This window comes from Ambystoma mexicanum, chromosome 3p (assembly GCF_040938575.1).
Source record: "Ambystoma mexicanum isolate Mex_15411 chromosome 3p, UKY_AmexF1_1, whole genome shotgun sequence".
Lineage (NCBI taxonomy): Eukaryota > Metazoa > Chordata > Amphibia > Caudata > Ambystomatidae > Ambystoma > Ambystoma mexicanum.
This window is the reverse complement of record NC_090925.1, coordinates 564,863,766-564,882,879: the sequence shown is the minus strand read 5'-3', so window position 1 is coordinate 564,882,879 and position 19,114 is coordinate 564,863,766. Positions and strand designations below refer to the sequence as shown.

General features: G+C 46.8%; 1 long non-coding RNA gene across 1 annotated transcript; it reads left to right on the top strand.

The window, feature by feature from the left end:
• The first annotated feature begins 11,118 nt into the window (after positions 1-11,118).
• Positions 11,119-13,044, top strand: LOC138579568 (uncharacterized). Its single transcript, XR_011304077.1, has 4 exons — positions 11,119-11,226; positions 11,667-11,798; positions 11,939-12,037; positions 12,498-13,044. It is a non-coding gene; the product is annotated as an uncharacterized lncRNA (long non-coding RNA).
• Positions 13,045-19,114: the final 6,070 nt, after the last annotated feature.

The following is a 19,114-nucleotide window of genomic DNA, read 5'->3' as shown; positions in this document are numbered from 1 at the left end:
TGCACCCCTCCCATCCCTCATCCCAACATCAGGGTGAGCTCCAATAGTCCGCCCTCACTGGTTCCAAAATGTTTATGCTCCCAGTGCCCATGTGCCCCTAATCAAACCTTTTTGTCCACCACCTCCTTTACTTCTGGTGCTATGTGCTCATCCTCTCCTCTACTATCCGTCATCCCACCCATGCCCCCCCTCCCTGCGGCTCATCTCCCCGTTTCGGGCACGGGCCTCTTAATGTCTCCCCCCTGCACCTTGCCCCGCTGTTGTCCACTCCCACAGTCTTGGCTTCGTTCTGTTCTCTGGAGGGGAAGGCCACTCTCCCAGCTGGTTGTGTCCCAAATCCAGGTGTAATATGTCTGCTGCCTCCTGGGGGGAGACTGCTTGCTTTTGTACCCCTTCCCACTCGAACACCAGTCCGAAGGGGAATGTCAACTTGTACCGGATTCCTCTTTTGTTAAGCTCCCTGATGATTGGGCCCATTTGGCGATGCTCTATTGGAGTGCTATTCGCCAGGTCTTGGTAAATTGCGACCTGGTGTCCCTTGTATAGCACCAGCTCCTGTAGCCTAGCTGCCCTCAAGACTGCTTCTTTTTGACCATACCTTGTGAATACAGCCAGGACATCCCGGGGCCTAGCAATGGGGCCCTTATTTTGGCGTCCCACCCTATGAACCTGATCCAGCTCAACTGTCCCTGGGTCCACTTACCCCCTCAGGTCTGGGAAGATCCTCTGTATCTCCTCCTTTAGTTCTCTATCCTGAACCGACTCCGGCAGTAGCTTTTTTCTAATGTTGATTCTCCGTGACCTGTTCTCCATATCCTCCATTTGTAACTCGAGGTTCTGAGTTGCAACGTTTAGGCGTTCTATGGCTTTGCTATTTGCTGTGGCCTCTTTGTCCACCTCCTGCAGACCTCCTCTGAGTAAGTCTGTCCTTTCCCCTAGCTGACCTACATCTTGCCTCATTTCCACCAGTGCTGAGTTGAGGTCAGATCGCAGTGCTGGAACTGTTCTTAAAACGTTTTAGCCAAGGTCGCCTGGAGGGACAGCATTTACCCATGGAAGTCTTGTTTAGTTATCGGTGCTGAAACCTCTCCTGTTGCTGGGGCCTTGCGTTACGTTGCACAGTCTGTGATGTTCTTTCCCAGGTCTCTTGCCTCAAGGGATTGGTCACATCGTGGGGAGGGTGCCCGGCGTGTCCCCCAATGAGGGGGCCGCTTTTGTAAATCTGCCCTTTGCTTTGGGAGTCATTTATACCCCCTGCCCCTTCCTCCCTGCGTTTTCCTTTAGATTTAGCCTTAGGCCTCGTTGACACTTGCTCCTGGCCAGGGACGTGGGGGCCTTCTCCCCCTCTTAACCGTGGACCCCTGTTTACTGCCCTGTCTCTGGGCTGCCAGTTATTGTAGGCCTCGATATCCCTCCCACCACCTTGTGGGTGCTGTCCCCCCTGTTTGCCCTGATCCCCAAGGACCTGTGTGGGCTGCGCTGGCCTGGCCGTGGCCCGCTTCTTATGTGGGTCTTCATGCCCTCCTTTCCGCACTCCTACAGCGTTCTCCAATGATTCGGGGCCGGGATGGGTGCCCCTGTAAACCCCCCCCCACCCTTTTTCGGGCTCTGTCGTTGCTGCCGAGGCCAAGGGCTGCCCCCTGACCTTATCCATCTGGGAGATCTCTTTTAGAGGGACCTGGGCTGGACCTGGTCCCAGTTCCCTGGGTTCTTCACTCCTCCTTCACTACGGCGTTCCCTGGTGTTGGGGGCAAATGGGTGTCGGCCCTGGGGCTCCGAAATGGTGCACATTCCCCTTCTCCCTGGCCCGACTCTATGCGGCAGTCCCCTGGGTCGGGAGCTAAGACTCACTGCTGAAGTATCCGCTTTGGGGGCCTTCTTCCTGCTGCCTGTGCCTTCAGGCCAGCTCTGCTGCCTCACAGTGGAGGCCTGCTCTCGAGTGACTGCCGGGCCAGCCAGCGCCTGCCATCCTCTGCTGCTCCTCACCAGGAATCTGCTCCGCCGCCCTTCCAAGTGTAGAAGGCGCCCGGTGCGCACCTCACTGCAGCCCGCACTGAAGTGGCTACTGGGCCTGCCGCACACCCTCCTCTGCTCTGCCTCACGAGGAATCTGCTGCGCCGCCCTTCCTGACATGGAGCGCAGCAGGTGCACGGCTCATTGCTTCCCCTACAATCTGGCTGGTTCTGCTGAATTGTGTCCTCCTTATCATGCCAATACTCCCGGCCGCTGGTCCAGGTCGTGTGCTCCCCTGCCTGGTGCCGCTGACTCTCATGGCCCCAGTTCCTTTGCCACCTTCTGCCTGGCGGAGCCTGACCCCTCCGACCTTCGACCAGTCTCCTAACCTCGATGACACTCTCCTGGGGTGTCTGCGCTCCTTCCCAGGCGTTTAATTCCACTCTGGGGTGGTGGAGCTACCGTATGCTGGTCCTGGACACTGGAGCTGCCGTCGACACGTCTACTTAGTGTTGGAGGCCATTTAAGTCAGAATAGTTTATTGAAGTGCTGATTCCACCAAAGGGCACACCAGCAAACATTATGTGGCACATTATGATGGAAAAACCTGTAAGTTCCTACAGAAATTAGAGCTCCCTTTTCACAGAATAGTAGGTCTAAACGATAACCAATTGATGGTACATACATTTGTTTTAAGTATTAATTAAGAGTACTTGGACCTAAAAAAAAAAAAAACAAGTAGCCCAAAGCATGTTAAGTGCTACACGTACGAATGCTATACGAAATATGTAAAAGCACGGGGCACTACAAGAATTCTAGCGTCCAAAGTTTAAAACAGAAGTGTAAGAGTAAACCCTATAATCCACTCCCATGTAACCCTTACTTTGTCACAAAGTAATCCTAGAGGGAAAAAAAGAGCGGAAACGGGTACCTGTTCTATAAAACGCCCCACCCCAACAGTCCTTTTTTACACAAGCATGCTATTTACACCTCCCCATTTGCCACTGCATATTATACCTCAAAAGCAAACGCAACAGAGCCTCCCAGTTTACTTCCAAAATGCTGGGGAAGTGCCTGCAGCCTCCAAGTCAACACCATAGGACACTTCCTCTTCTATAAGCAAAGCACACTATGGCCCTTCAAAGCCGCATCTCCAAGCCCCTTAAGGCATTTGCAAGGAACCACTGCACATGGGGTCAATTCGGTCACTGTGAATACCCTATCGACTCCAGGGCATTTTTGACATTTGGTAAAAAAGACTTACTAAACATGAGCGAAGAACAATCAGATTGACTTATAGAAGAGATTCATACTGAAATCCAGTGTTCACTGTCATTGTTGCAACATGAATATACTCATAAGGGTGATTTTTGCTGATTTTAGTGCAGCAACGATTCGTTACTGCAGGCAACTATTGTAAATAGGATGATCATTGGAAGTTTGAATGTCCTAAGAGGCCAAAGCAAAATTGTACACCCTGTTCCCTAATCTGCTTCCTTTCCCAACACCAATGTATCTGTCTGTCCCCTACACGCTAGCACACCAACTGTAACTTTCTCATGAGTAATCTATACCTTGCCTCAGACACATGAGCCAGTAGATCGGACCTTCAATGTGAGATGCGCCTCTTTTTTCCGTCTGTCAAAGGAACCTGTATCCATAATCGTGTTCTACATCCAGTGAACTGGTGTATATCTATACTTGAGGGTCTGTAGCAGATAATGCTCTTCTCTCGAGTCCCTTTTCACCAGTGAATTTGTTGATTCTCCCATGTAAGTTCAACTGTACCATTCATGCCACACTCAATGGGAATAATTTTGGATCTCCCGTATAGGAACACACAAGTTGTGCTTGTGACCCTACTATAGAATCCAATTACACCACTGGCCCAAGCAATGCGAACCTCTGCAATGGTCTTATTGATTGGTTATTCCAAGTCCCTAGTTGTCTTTTGCCACATCATGACAACAAAGTAGGCCGCATACGAAATGCACATCACATGAATATGACAGCCACGAGGTGACTGAGCTCGGCTGGGCCTATCCTGTGGTGGTTACTGGAGACTTTCCTGTGAAGAATGCAACAGACGACAGTTGGGCCATCAGCGGGTGATGCTGGGGCTTAGACTCTTCCTGAGTGATAGATGACCCTTCATTGATCTGCAAGGCACCTTCCTAAAATAGTGGATGGTGCAGGACTGCTCTGTGGCATACATTTTGAGCTAGCACTCACCGCACGCACTAGGGGATAGAGCACGACACCCAGCACTAGGGGATAGAGCACGACACCCAGCAACATTCCTGGCTCGTAGTTTCTGGGGTGGACTGCAGTGTGTACACCTGCCAGAGAGGGATGGGGTTAAACAAAAAAAAAGAAGTGGTCTGCCCTTTACTCTCCAGAATGTGATTAATGGACTAGCTGGGGATACGTTTTAACCCACAGTATGAAATGATAGCTGTACCCATCCTGCACTACTTGTGGGAAGGGGGGCATTGTAGATCTGTCCCGGCAACTCTTAGCTAAGAGGTGGGGGTAGGGTGTCCAGGCCGCAATGTGGTCCATAACTGGGAGAGGCTGCAGGGATGGCTCTGCTTCCTGCCTCCAATCCCACGTGCTCTAGGACCCTCTGACCTTGCGATTGCCCAATCGACGAGTTGAGACTTACACTTAACATCAGCATTTTGAAATAAGATGGCGGGCCATTGTCATTCATTATGATCAGATGGTTATCTGGCTCTATTATGAACATTTCGTGGCTGCTGGGAATGTTGATTGCACTTTGCCCCCCACGCTCCATAAACGATTTCAGAAGACTGCTCTGCTAAACACGAAGCTGTGTTGCTGCTTTCACAAAGGACCCCAGTTTGAATTGCTGCTTGAAGCATTATTCCCTCCTCTTGCATAATAGACCCTCATTATTATCAGAACGCTACCTCATAACTATCTTAGTTGGATACCGATTGGGGGAGAGGATTACATGTTGGCTCCTCTTGGATATATGGGTCCACGTGGATTACCCCCCAGAGCTATGTACTATCATGAGCCCCATATTAACCTGTTTTTGAAATGAGACTGATAGAATTTGTATAGCGCTACATCTATTTCCAGGTACTGTGATGAACCAGACTGAGATGTGGACATAAAGGACATTGTGATTGGTATTAACTTTAATTAAATAATACAGGGTTTGGAAAATATCTCGCTGTCCCTAACCAACCAAGCCAATCCGCTTCCCCCAAACACTAAACTGCTCCTTTGGGTTTAGTCTACTAATTTTCATTTGGGCAGTCCTCTGTCTCATCTCAGTCTTTGTCAATCTGTTTGCTACAGAATACTTCAGGATCTTTTCAGCTGGCTTTAAGGGGATTATCACAGTATGCCATCAAGGCATGAGGAATGGGGAGGGGGTGGGTATCCCTAAATGGGAAAGGTGGATACTATGTCTCGTCTGATGATGCCTATCCTCACCCATGAGGGTTGCTACCCCCATGAGGTCCTCCCTCAAATAGCCACACCAAGAGTGAGGACCAGGTAGTGACTGTTGTCCCCTGGCCACATGGGGAGAGGCTATCCCTGGGAGAGGAATGATGACATCAGATTCATCACAGTACCTAAGGAGTGATTAGAAAGTGATTCCCTAGGAGTATGTACATGCATTGGAAAGACCACTTACTGGTAATAAGCAAGAAGAGTACATTCTACCCAATGCAAAGATACCATTACAGTGATCTGACTGACAGACATTCTTTTTTAGATACAAAGTTAAAGCCTACTTGTTTTAAATAACTACATCAAACAGAGATCTAAGTGTAGAGCATTCCAGAGAGCAGCTGCTACTTGCTGGAAACTTCATCCGAAAACACTTTCACCCAAACCGTAGTATAGAGAGCCGCTGGTTGGATGATCTTAGTGAGCGTGTTATGTGAGGAATCCCTTGTTGTCATCACTTCTCGCCTGGAGGGGGACCCTTCCCAATGTGACCAGGGAGTTGATGGCGCTACCCGATAGTCGCCATGGGGTTGGTACTGAGTGGGAGGATACGATGGGATGGGTCCCCTTTGCAGGAGAAGGGAAGACTATGAAGGGAACGTGGTATGGCAATCACCATTCTGCCCTACAATGTCCATCACACAACACAGATGGGGCCCGAGCAGTCCCCATCCTGTCTCCTCTTTCTTCTGTTAGACAGGGCTACTATATTTGTACCGCACAGCGCCGCCACCGGAGTGGTTCCCAGGCACTCTGGCAGATCTGAAAAGGAGTGTGAAAAAAGGGGTTGTGGGGGGGTTGGTTGTGTCATGGCAATAGGAAAGTGAGAGGTGTGATGTCCTGTTGGCAGCTTCAGTCCGGTTTGCACCATTCGCTGAGCTTAAGTGCGGTTCTTGGGTCGTTGCAAATTCCCATGTGCTATTGTGCGCGTTATGTGTTAGTCTGTTGTTGCAATGTGGTGAAGTACGTGCAGATTGCTGTGCAGAGAAGTGGTTGTATGAGTTTCTGTATGAGAAGTGTAGGTGGAAAGTTGAGGTTTTAGAATTGGGTTAGTGTGTTTTTCTTACCTCTTTGTCTTTGCTTTTCTGCGCTCAACATCTAGGATTAACCTGTGATTGGAATTGTTGTTTGGCTGCCTAGTTGGCAGGCATGTTGCAGTGGCAGTTTTCCTCTGTATTACTCTAGTGGTATGTGTACCTGGCTGATGTGGGTGTGTTCCCCGCCCTGGGGTTGGCGATGTTTAGGTTAGCGGATTCGGTTAACAGATTCTTGTCCCTTCCTGCCCATCCTGTGCAGGGTCCTTACCTACCTCTTTTTCCTCTGTGGGCTAGCAGTATGTTGGAGAAAAGGCCTGGGTTTCACAAAATGGTAGACCATGATAATGTTAAAGAGTACTTATTCCACACACTATCCCCACCAGAGTGGTCCCCTGGCGCTCTGGCGGATCTGAAAAGGAAGAGGGTAGGAAGGTTAGTAGGACTGAGCGGGAGAAAGGCAAGAGAGCTGTGATGTGTTGTCAGCCTCCGTTCAGTTTACACCGTTCACTGAGCTTGGGTGTGCTTTTCTGCGAGGCTATGTGTGATATGTTTTGTTGTTACAGGGTAGAGAAATGTGTGAGGTTTGTTGGAAATCTAGAAGTATGGTTGTGTTTAGTTAGAGTTTGAGATGTGTATGCAGAGGGTACACATTTTTTTCGGTATGGTTGTTTGATGGCATCGCTATCTAAATCTGGTACATGCTAAACTTCACAATTCTATCTAGATGTAACGCTGGCTAAACTTCATAATTCTATATAGATGAGACTAGTTACAAGATGGGTAACCTTATAGATGTGAGGAGAAAGCTGGCTGTGGATGATGTGGGAAGAACAGAAAAAGAAAAAGAACGACAAACTACCTCCTACTCCTGTATTTTTTGACGACTTTCAATAGTCAGGATCAAGTGTCCACCTTGAAGTTATTACTTATATCAACTTATAATCAGACAAACCATATTCTTTTGTAAATTTAGAACCTAAAACGTTTTATTATTGTTGACTCATCTTGAGGCTTCCCTTTTCTCTTTTTGATTAAAAGGTACATAATTCACATAAAACATATCACAATGTGCTTTGGGTTTGGATGAAACATACAAAATTGTTCTATACATTACATTAGACAACGAAGAAAAAACAACACATATGTAAACAGTTGGTTTCTTGATGATAAACAGGTGTTGAATACCTATCTAGATGTTCAGTTGCAAGAGTGGTCTTCGGTGAAATTGTTTTTTGGTAGAACTGTGTTTTGGATTTACCTTTTTTCCAGTATAAGGCACCATATATTAGTTTGTTCCCGCCTACTGGGTTTGGAGTGCTCATTTTTCAGCCATGGCGGCAGACAAAACACACAGTTACGATGACAAGTATGTCTTGGAATTATTAGCCAAGTTCTCCCTATTTTCCACCGAAGGGGAAAGTTCCCCTTTAACTAACATCAGTAACTAGGATGAGCTGTTCCAAATGAAAAAACGCTTGATACGCACAGAACTCCACGGTACCATTATGTTAGAGTACCTTAGAAATGGGAGTTCTACCCCAGGGACTCGTTGTAAATAATGAACCCAGACTTTTTCTTGATAACAAGGAGTTCATTGTCAGATGGAGTTATATTGCCAACAAATGTGGGCGCGATTGGCTGATTTTAATAATAGACACAGCGAAAGAAATGATGGAAAAACAAACTGCAGAATTAGCAAAACTTGAAGACGAAATTAAGAAGCTAGTCCCGCTAGAAGCTTTTACTATAAGATTGGAACAAATTATCAAAGAAATGAACGATTTCAAGGAATCTACAGTGAGGGACAGGATTAGAAGATTAAAAAAAATACATAGCTGACTTTAAACACGAAAAGGCTTTCCGTTACACACTAGAGGGGTATATCCCCAATCAACAATATGACGGAGCCCAAAGAACAGCTAAGAAAAATGTACGTTTTGCCAACACTTCATATAGCTCACACAGCTCTGATGACAATGGCTTCCAACAGGATCCTAATTACAGATTTCAGAGACGTGGCTCAGGCAGGAATAGGGGTAATGGCAACAACAGACGGAGAGCTCAAAACTTTCGTTCCACCCAGCGTGGACGTGGTCCCTGGACTGGTTTTTTAGACCAGGACATGTCAACATGGGATTACGAACCCAGGGTGACAAGGAGCAACACAGCCTACTAATAAATCTCTCCAAATACACACCTACTGAAGTAGAGATTACTGTGTTGGAAAAAGGGTTTGGGTTTGTACCCACTGCCACCTATGATCGGTTTAATACACGCCTCGAAGTACAGAATCTTTTCAGAAAAATACATCTGAAACAATACTTCAAGGACAATCCATTTGACATAGAGCAGGTCAACAGTGGGTTACACAACCCCTCCACATTTTGCCCTCCGAGCTCCAGCCATAGCCCTGAGTCAGTGGTGTTCGAACAAAGAGTTCTTTCTGAACTAGACAAACTGGATGCTGCAGCGATGACACGCACGTTTCAGAATTGTTCAAATGCACAGGGTTCAGCCATTAACGGACTAAAAAACAACAAATCAGTTGTTATTCGCAGTGCCGATAAAGGTGGTGCCACCGTTTTACTTGACCGTGCGGATTATATCTCCGAATGTGCTAGATAGCTGTCAGATACCAGCTTCTATAAGCCTTTGAATGAGGATCCCACGGCTCGTTTGAAAGCCATGATTGCAACTAAAGTAGAGAAAGCAAGAGACAGAAAATGGATTACCAACAAAGAGGCAGCATATTTAGTCAAGAGCGATCCTAGAGTTCCTGAATTTTACATTTTACCTAAAGTACATAAGACCTTGGTCAACCCCCCGGGAAGACCGATAGTTTCAGGTACTAATTCACTACTTGAACCCTTAGCAAAATTTGCAGATTCTTTCCTAAAGGGTTATGTGCCAGAGATGCAATCATTTGTACAAGATTCAACTAGTGTCCTCAATCTCATCGAACATTTTCCTTTTAAGAGCAGCGAAGATATTTTGGTCACTTTGGATATTGTTTCACTGTATACCAAAATCCCGCAATCCTCTACTTTAGATATGATTGAAGAGCTTTTGTTGGATAAACGCACACCTGGCATCACGCCCAATTCGTTCATCCTTTGGTGCACTTCATTAGTTCTCACAGAGAATTACTTCAAATTCAATAATGATTTTTTCAACAGATCCATGGAACAGCCATGGGCTCAGCGGTGGCACCGACTCTGGCCAACCTCTATGTTAACTCAGTTGAACTACAGAGCATTTATAGCGAAAGCAACATCTTTCGCCAGCACCAGACCCTATGGAAAAGGTATATTGATGACGTGCTCATGATTTGGCACGGAGATGAGCAACAACTACTGGCATTTTTTGACTGGCTCAATGGCATTAATCCATTTTTACAATTTATGATTCATTACGATAAATATAGAAACGATTTTCTAGACCTCACTATTCTTGTCAACAATACCAACAATACGCTAGTAGTACAACCGTTTCATAAACCCACAGACAGGAATTCTTTATTGAGGTACGACAGTTTTCATCCTAAAACTCTCCGTGACAATCTTCCATTTGCCCAATTTCTTAGGTTGAAGCGTAACAGCACCAACATCAATACCTTTCAGTAAGAAGCCGGGATTTTGAGTAATAATCTTATACAAAGAGGGTATCCTCGGCAAATTGTAAATCGACAAGCTCTTCTGAGTACAAGCGAAAATCTTCCACACCCGACCCGGATGGCCTAGTTTTTGTTAGTACTTATAATCCGCTGTCACATAAAATTGTCAGTATTATTAAGAAAAACTGGCATCTGTTATCCAAAAGCAGCAATCCGGTTTCGGCACCTAGATGTGCATTCAAACGCGGACGCAACCTTAAAGGACTTGTCACCAGGAATGACATTAGCGACCACTCTACATCCCAGCTTACCATCACTGAACAATGGGGCTTAACAAGACCGAGTGGCCATGCTCCATGTGGTAGCTGCAAATGCTGCTCTTCTACTAAACGGACGACAACAGTGGATATAGGTTTGACAAAACCCTGGCAACAACGTACCTTTACCAACTGCAATACGAGCGGGGTTATATATGCCATCTGGTGCCCTTGCCCAAAATTGTACATTGGGCAAACAGAACGCAAAATAAAGATCCGCATTACCGAACATAAGAGCTGCATCAGGAATAAAAACATCACAGCTCCTATGGTTGGTCATTTTCTGATAAATAATCATGACTGCAAATATCTGAAATGGACAGTTTTAAAAAAGGTACACACTGCCAAGGGGAGTAATACAAGCAGAAGCATTTTGATAAAGGAGGAGATGAGGTTGGTGTTTCTTACTAAGAGCCATTTAATCGGCCTCAATGAACAATTGGACTACGTTTTCTAAATCGTTCTTTTCTGGACAACATCCGGATTGTAAAATGCAATTCGTTTTGGCTGTTACTAATTCTTTTTATCTGTTATTTGTTCTTATTATTCTTTACAATTGTCCGCATTTTGTCCTACATGCGGTTTTTCTTGTGTGTTGTGCTTATTTCAGTGAGGGCTTTAATTATGAGAATGGTTAGCACCCTTGCAATATGGCCGCACTTATTTCCCTAGATACGTGTATTCACACGTGATTAGCTACGTGACGCTCTTCAGTATATATTGAGCCGTCAATTTCACTTTGTGTCCCTGTCTTTTTCTCTCGGAGAGGCTGTGCTCTTTTTCCATTCCGGACATCAGATGGAGGCCCCTGCCTTTGGTAAGCACATATTCTCATTATTTACGGGCAAAGACATACCGGCTGCATACGAGTGCACCCACCGCTGATTTATGGTGCTGCTCCCTGGAGCCCCGCTTTTTCGTTTGTTGTTTCTCCCGTCACTGAGTTACCTGATTAGATTTGGAGACACGGACAGTTCGGGTTTGTTCCTGTCTGAGTCTGATGTACATGTTTTCACAGGACCTGTTTGTTTCATGATGTCGTTCTGGCATTAAACTTAATTATGCAGCCTTTGCTTGTCAGAAGCATGAAGTTTTTTCCCTTTCTCTTATCAAGTGCCGTTCATAACATTATTTTACTATACGGCACGGGTTTTCACTGGGGTCTGTGACACCATGTACCACAACAGCATGCACACTGATAACACTGATAGGTAGAACTATTTGGTTATGACGTTTGCATTTATTGTTTTTTGCCAGACTCTTCGAATGGCTTTTGTTGAGACACATTTATTGTGACTCTCTGCACTTGCGAACGTGGCTCCAGTAACCTGATGGCGCATGCTTCAGCTCATCTGTTAATTTAATTTCAGCTGGCACTGACGCACCCTAGTAAGTCCATTTAGCGCTCATTTTATGCTTTTGTCACCCAATTGTGCTATATTCCCACTTATCTGCGAATATTAAAGCCCACACATTCACCAACTGATCAGATACCTGTTATATTCTTCTACTTGTTTCATTTTCCCTAGGGCGTATTTTCGCAGGATTGCCGCTTGGTCACATTGTGCCCGGTTTTATTTGTCCAATCCAATTATTGATGTACATGCCGTGTTTTGGCCAACGGCAGAGTAAGTGTCACTCTTTACCTCAGTCTTAAAGTTATTAACTAACAATTAACATAGTAGATTACCTTGCTATGATATTACCATTTTTGAGCCATCTTGAAGTGGTAAATGTTGGTTATTCATAACATTTTTGCCTATTCTGTGTTTAGAGTAATCTCTGTGATGGTAGAATTAGTCTCACACAATTGTCCTCAGAGTTTCTACTTTTCAGTTCCTCCGATTGTACCCATTCTCTTGCACTGCACAGTGGGTTAGAACCTAATGCATTTAGTTTTCTTACCCCGTTGGTCCTCATTTGTTGCTTGTGACGACCTGTAGGTGTTCGTTGAACAGGTCATGTGTTCTTTCACTAAGTCATGTGACCTTGTATTTACGCCCATTAATAGAGCGTTTCACAGATTTATACTGAACCCATTAATTAATTTCATTAGAAGTCAGTAATGTCTGTTCTTTTCTTGTTTAGGTGACGGGACAAGACTGGTTTATGGAAGTTTGCAATACCCCAGCACCATCGATCATTGATGACTTCTGTCACCCTGATGAGTTTCCACATAATTAATAGAACTATGAATATGGAAAGAAACATGTCGGTTTTTTAAGCGGTCCACTCTTGGCGTGGCCTAATTTGTCAATTGATATGACTCTTGAACGTTTCTAATTCCAGGATATTCTTTCTAGTTATCTAGTGCTTGATACTGACTGGAATTTGAACATGATGCTACAATACCTTGTGTAACTAGTCCATTTGTGTTAATGTATTCGTGTGTTTCACCATTGCATTTGAGGTAAGAATTTTAGATGTGTAAGAGTTTTAGTAAGAATGGAATGATTGGTGAATTGTTTGGGTCTGGTTGTGTTGCATATTGTTCTGAGCAATTTTTTGGACATTCATGAACTAATTTCTTTCATGGATTGCATTTTATTACTTCAATGTTACAAGAAACATTAGGAGTTTTTACAATTCTTATGAGATTCTTTATTAAATAAAATAAAATTTTCTATTAAATTCAGGATGTGAATTGAATTTTTTCATCCCTGATTCTGTGATGTGGTCTGTATCGATGAATTTGTTGTTTTTTTTGACCACCGGTGGTATTTATGGTCTAGTCTTGTCTGTTCACCTAAACAAGATCCTATACTTCGGCCTCCTAGTTGCTTTATATATATAATTGTTTCTCCCAAGCACGAACGTGTGTATTTTTTCGCTTGGAGTCCCTCACTTGTTTGGTGGTTGAATACCTATCACCTCACAGGGTATTTTATTAGCAAGGGAGGAAATTGCAGAGAATAGTGTTGCCGCGGTGCGTTTCGGCCCACACGAAACTTGGTCTCCTCTTTAGTTAAACCGGGCCTTCATCAGGACAAAACTTGATAATAATGAGGAATAAACCCTCCAAAAACCCAAATGACTTCTTTATCTTTAAGTGATGGACTTGCAGGGACAGATTAAATTGATTGTAGCTGTCAGTCATCAAATGGTGACCAGTGCCCTTGTCATTGGCTTGTGAGGGTGCCTGGAGGGAACCAATCCCATGGGGTGTTGATAAAATTCAGTTGCAGTGAATACTCAAGGAAAGCGGGGGCAGCACGCCCACCTAGTCTGTGGATGGTAACTAGAGTCCACAGTGTTAAATAGAGGCCACTATGCTGGAAAAATCAGAGTTCCACAACAACCCTAGTAATGGAAAGAGGCACAGATGTATCGTTGTGCCTGCTCTGTAAGCGAAAGCCGTGTCAGTCTTCTGGGCGAGAGCTGATGGGGGAAGAAGACAAAGTGCCTGGGGGTAAGAATATGTAGGAGAATTTGAGGGGTGGTTATAACCTGGCTAGCTGGCATAATGGTTTAAATGTGAGTCTAACATGGAAATATGTTATAAGATACAAAAGTTGAAAAGATAGCTAAGTAGAGAGGTGGGTAATTTTAAATGGGGTGCAGTGATTGCTGTCACCCCCCCCTCAGCTGCACCCCACGTACCTGGTTAGTTGCTGATGGGTGATGGCTGCTCACTTCCCACCTCCACTGCTGACACAATTTGGAAGTGCCTCTTCATGAGCTGTCCTTTGTCTTGGAGCCCTTAGCCACAGGGGCTGCAATGGGCAGTGGGCTGCCCTATTGAGTTGTGTAATATGGGCACAAAGGGCCAATCACGATGCAAGGGCAGGCAGGGAGGAGGGCATGGGAGAGGGAGAGAAAGAAGAGGGCTGGGGATGCGGGGAAGGGGCTCAGCAGGCCCCAAGACGATCGAAAAATTCCAAAAAGGCCACAATTTGCCAAAGGAAGTGCTTTCCAGGAGCAGAGAACACTAATTAATAAATACCGTTTCAGGTGGCTGTCTGGCTGTGGGTGGAGGAAGGGGACTCTGCAGGCTTCGAGGGGGCCGAAAATTGCAAAAAAAGTAAACATACACTTTGTTCAAACTAAATGCTTCGCAGGAGTGGTGCACGCACAATACTATTAATTACCAAATCGGGAGGCTACCTGGATCAAAAATGCAGCTCCGACTGTTCTTCTTCCTAGTGCACCACACAGGTACTGCAAACACTGGGTCCAAGGGCCAATCGACATACAGAGGTCGACTGGGAGGCAGGTAGGGGAGAGGGGGAGAAAGACGAGGGCTGGGGTGGAGGAAAGGGGCTCAACGGGCCTAGAGGCAGCCAGAAAATTGCATGAAGTAACTATCAGATAGATAATACTGTGCCGAGCAAGAGTGAGGAAAGTATGGGAGTAGATGGCACCACAAGTATTGACACAATTAAGAGCAGGGCAATGAAGAGCCCTACATGGAATCAAGACAAGTGTACTAGCTATCTGAGATTCAAGAGCCGACTTGCCATAAAAACTGACTAAGGACTTTCCCTCAGGGTCAGTCCTGCCCCAGAGGAGAATTGAGCTGGGTAGCGAAGCCGCGTAGAAAGGACATGCTGCAGACCCGGACGTCTGGAGAAGGAAGTGGGCGTCCGAAAAAGGTGAAGGAGAGCTTAAAGTCACCTGAATGTTGGGAAACCCGGTGCCAGAAGTAAGCTAACCTAGTGGTCCAGGTGGGACCCGACATGCAGGGAGAAACCAGCATGGCAGAGTGCAAAGAGCAGACTGCAAGAGCCAAGGGGAAGCTAGAGAAGCTTGCTGCTGTTGCAGAGGACCGGAAACCTAGTTGACCAAGTTGGAAGGTACGCAGAGCTGCAAACCCCTAGAGGATGTGGTTGGGAGGGAGTACAGAAGAAACCAACACACTAGGTGAGAGAACCCCAAAGAAAGCAGAAGAGAGTTGTCTGGGACCCATATGTTGAGAGAATTGTACATGCAAGCAAATGCCTGACAGCATAGTGAACTAGGCCTGATTACGAGGCACTACAAACCTGAGAAAGGCGTCTGGGACCCACATAATGAGAAGAGAAGACCAAGGGGAGAGGGAGATATCCTTCGGCAAAAGTCAGAAGAATACCAAAGTAAAAGAGAAATATCCTTTAGTAAAAGTCAAGAGAAGACCAGAGGATAAAAGATATATCCTCTGGTAAATATCACAACATTATTATTATTGAAGGAGAGCCTTCCTAAGGTGCTGTTTTCTGGTGAAGACCGCTGCTTGAGACATCTGGGATTTGCTTTGCTGGTAACAATTGTGCTGTGTCCTTGTGCCTGCCCCTTTTTTTTGGAGCCTGCCTACATCAACTGGGTGAACGCGCTTCAGCGAGCGCGTCTCAAGCTGCTTCCTAAGGTGCTGTTTGCTGTTCGCTGCTCGCGCACAGCCTCAGCACCTGAAGCTGCCCAGACTTGGCTTTTGGCCTAATTTTTGGCTTAACTTCTTTTATGATTATTCTAGCTTGTAGTTCTTTCTTACCTCCACAATTGTTAAAGTGAATCAGCCTCAAGATTCGTTTGTAGCACAACATTGAATGTCGTTCAGAAACCACACACACGTTACATGGTGAAAACCTTTTCAACTGCATATTGTACGTTACGAGGCTCTCCCACTCTATGTGGAATCACAGCAGGTAAAGGGCCTGATCACGACTTTGGCGGTAATGCCGGCGGTATTACCACCGGTGGTATTAACCCTACCGCCGAACTCCCCGGCGCTAATAGCGCCGGATCACGAGTTCGGCGGTATTGTAATTCCCCATTGAGCCCATTCGGGAATGCCCCGTTCTCCATTGGGCTCAATGGGGAAAATTTGCGCTTTTAGCGCAAATTTTCGGCGGATTTCCCCTGGGGCGAAATCCGCCGAAGTCCTGATTTGGCGGACCCTTAAATCCGGCGGTAATAGCACGACCGCCGGATGCAAGGGTTACCGCCAAAGTTGTGATGAGCCCCAAAATCTGTATTTTCCTTAACAATGTTCAACAATGTTTTGTAGTGTTATAATGGCAGTGGTGTGCTCAAGCCCTATTTTTGTGCAACATTTTATACTAATTCCTGTGCTTTTTATTCTTTCTTTTTATGTAAGGGCGTAAAGCATATAAAGTTGTATATCACATGTGAATTGGTAGTGATTTAGCTTTAGCCACTGCATTTTTCTAACATACGTCCAAGTATTCATTTTGTTCTTTAGATTTACTAAGATTGGAAAAATTGTATGTATGCCTTGCGATTAGAGATTACGTGATTACGTTTTAGCCACTCTTTTTAAACACTATTCTGAGCAAAATTATACTTTATATAAGGCTTGGTGACATAACCACATATTCTAAAATTGCCCACTATTAATGATTGGTGGTCTATATACTCTTAAAAACAATATGCCGGGGTCAGTTGGTGATGCGATTCCTATCGCCACACGCAAACAAATGGGTATCACGCCGAAAAGGCGTGCCCCTTCCCGTTCGCAAATTAGTGTAAATGTGCAAGTATGTGGCGTGTCCGTTTCCAGTGCTTCCAAACAAACGATAATGAACGATATTAGACATTACTGTTGTGACTTTGATCCTTTGATCCTGTTCGTGTCTGTTTCGAAATTTCCTTATCAATGACCCTCCATGAATTGTCAGATACTTCTATGATTAAAGGCGCTGAAATACCTTCTGTTTTAAAACATGACTTTCATTTGAAAACAGAAGAAAACAATGCTATTATAGCTGATTGCTCGATAGATGTCGCTTGTGTCAGAAAAGTCGCCACTAATTCTATTAAAACCTATAACGCCCAACGTAGAAATGCCAACACCTGAACCGGTTGTAATAGATTTGGATACCAACTCTTCGTTTATTTCAAATGAACACAATAATGAAAACTTTATGCGTTCTCCAGCCTCATCTCACAATCCAACATTAACTGGGCGATTCATGGAATTAATGTGCACTGAAAATTCCTGCTCAAGCGTGCAAAATTGTGCGAATCGCAGTGCAAGTGTGAAAATTGCAGCAAAACCTGCGCACATCGATTCATGGAAGTCCGTGCGCGAGTAAAATCTGGGATGTGCGCTGAAAATCTGCGTGGCGCACGCCGGCGCACAGGTCATCTAACGGCATGCGCTACGGCCATAGCGAAAGCGCACATAGCGCGGCACACATAACAAAAGTAGGCGTAACACGGGGCGCGGAATGGGGAACAACGTGTGAAAATGTGGGCGTCACGGGGGAAGTAGAGGAGGCAAGTGCGCGGAATCCCCACACACTCGCCTACAACACGTATTCATGGAATCGAATAGGGCAAACCAGCGCATGGGCGAAGACGCGCACAGGCCTAAACACGTACGACACACGAAGGCAGGCGGTAGCGTCCCTGCGCATGAAAAAAATGTGCGCTAACAAAAAGCACGTATATACAGCTCTGATGATTGTCCCATACTGTGGCCCTCTAGGACAAATGACGTGCAAAGGGGTAGGCGACAAACACGAACACCCACTGTGTCAAAAATAGCGTGTGCGTGTATTTCGGGGGTGCGCGGGAAGTTTCACACGCGATTGGCCTTGGGCGAGCGGGGTGCGTGTAAATCTGGGGTTCGCGGGAAGTTTCACACGCGATAGGCCCTGTGCGAGTGGGGTGCGTGTATTCCTGGGGTTCGCATGAAGTTTTACACGCGATTGGCCTGGGTACGTGTAAATCTGGGGTGCGCGGGAAGTTTCACACGCGATTGGCCTTGGGCGAGCGGGGTACGTGTATTTCGGGGGTGCGCGCGAAGTTTCACACACGACAGGCCCTGTGCGAGTGGGGTACGTGTATATCTGGGGTGCAGGGGAGTCCTACACGTGAATTGGCAGTGTGGGTCCTCCCAGGTGTTCCCTCTACACCCTCCACGTCCCCTGCAGGCAGCCCACACTACAGGGGAATAACCAGGGGTGCAGGGTATGTCCCGCAGGCAGCCCATCCACCATGGGCATTCCCCCCAGCCAAGCCACATGTCAGCTTGCACTACTGATCACCAGCGTATGACCCCCTCCACCCCCACCCCCCAGCAGTGCAGGGCACCTGCCAGCAGGCCCCCACTCATGGCCCCTTGCACCCACCCCCCAGCACTAAGGGACACCTGCCAGCAGGCCCCCACCCATGTCCCACTCATTTCCCCTTGCACCCCCACCCCCCAGCACTGAGGGGCACCAGCCAACAGGCCCCCACTCATGTCCCCTTGCACCCCCACCCCCCAGCAGTGCAGGGCTCCTGCCAGTAGGCCCCCACTCATGTCCCCTTGCACCCCCAGCCCCCAGCATAGAGGGGCACCTGCCAGCAGGCCCCCACTCATGTCCCCTTGCACCCCCACCCACCAGCAGTGCAGGGCACCTGCCAGCAGGCCCCCACTCATGTCCCCTTGCACCCCACCCCCCAGCAGTGTAGGGCACCTGCCAGCAGGCCCCCACTCATGTCCCCTTGCACCCCCACCCCCCAGCAGTGCAGGGCACCTGCCAGCAGGCCCCCACTCATGTCCCACTCATGTCCCCTTGCACTCCCACCCCCCAGCACTGAGGGGCACCTGCCAGCAGGCCCCCACTCAAGTCCCCTTGCACCCCCACCCCCCAGCAGTGCAGGGCACCTGCCAGCAGGCCCCCACTCATGTCCCACTCATGTCCCCTTGCACTCCCACCCCCCAGCACTGAGGGGCACCTGCCAGCAGGCCCCCACTCATGTCCCCTTGCACCCCCACCCCC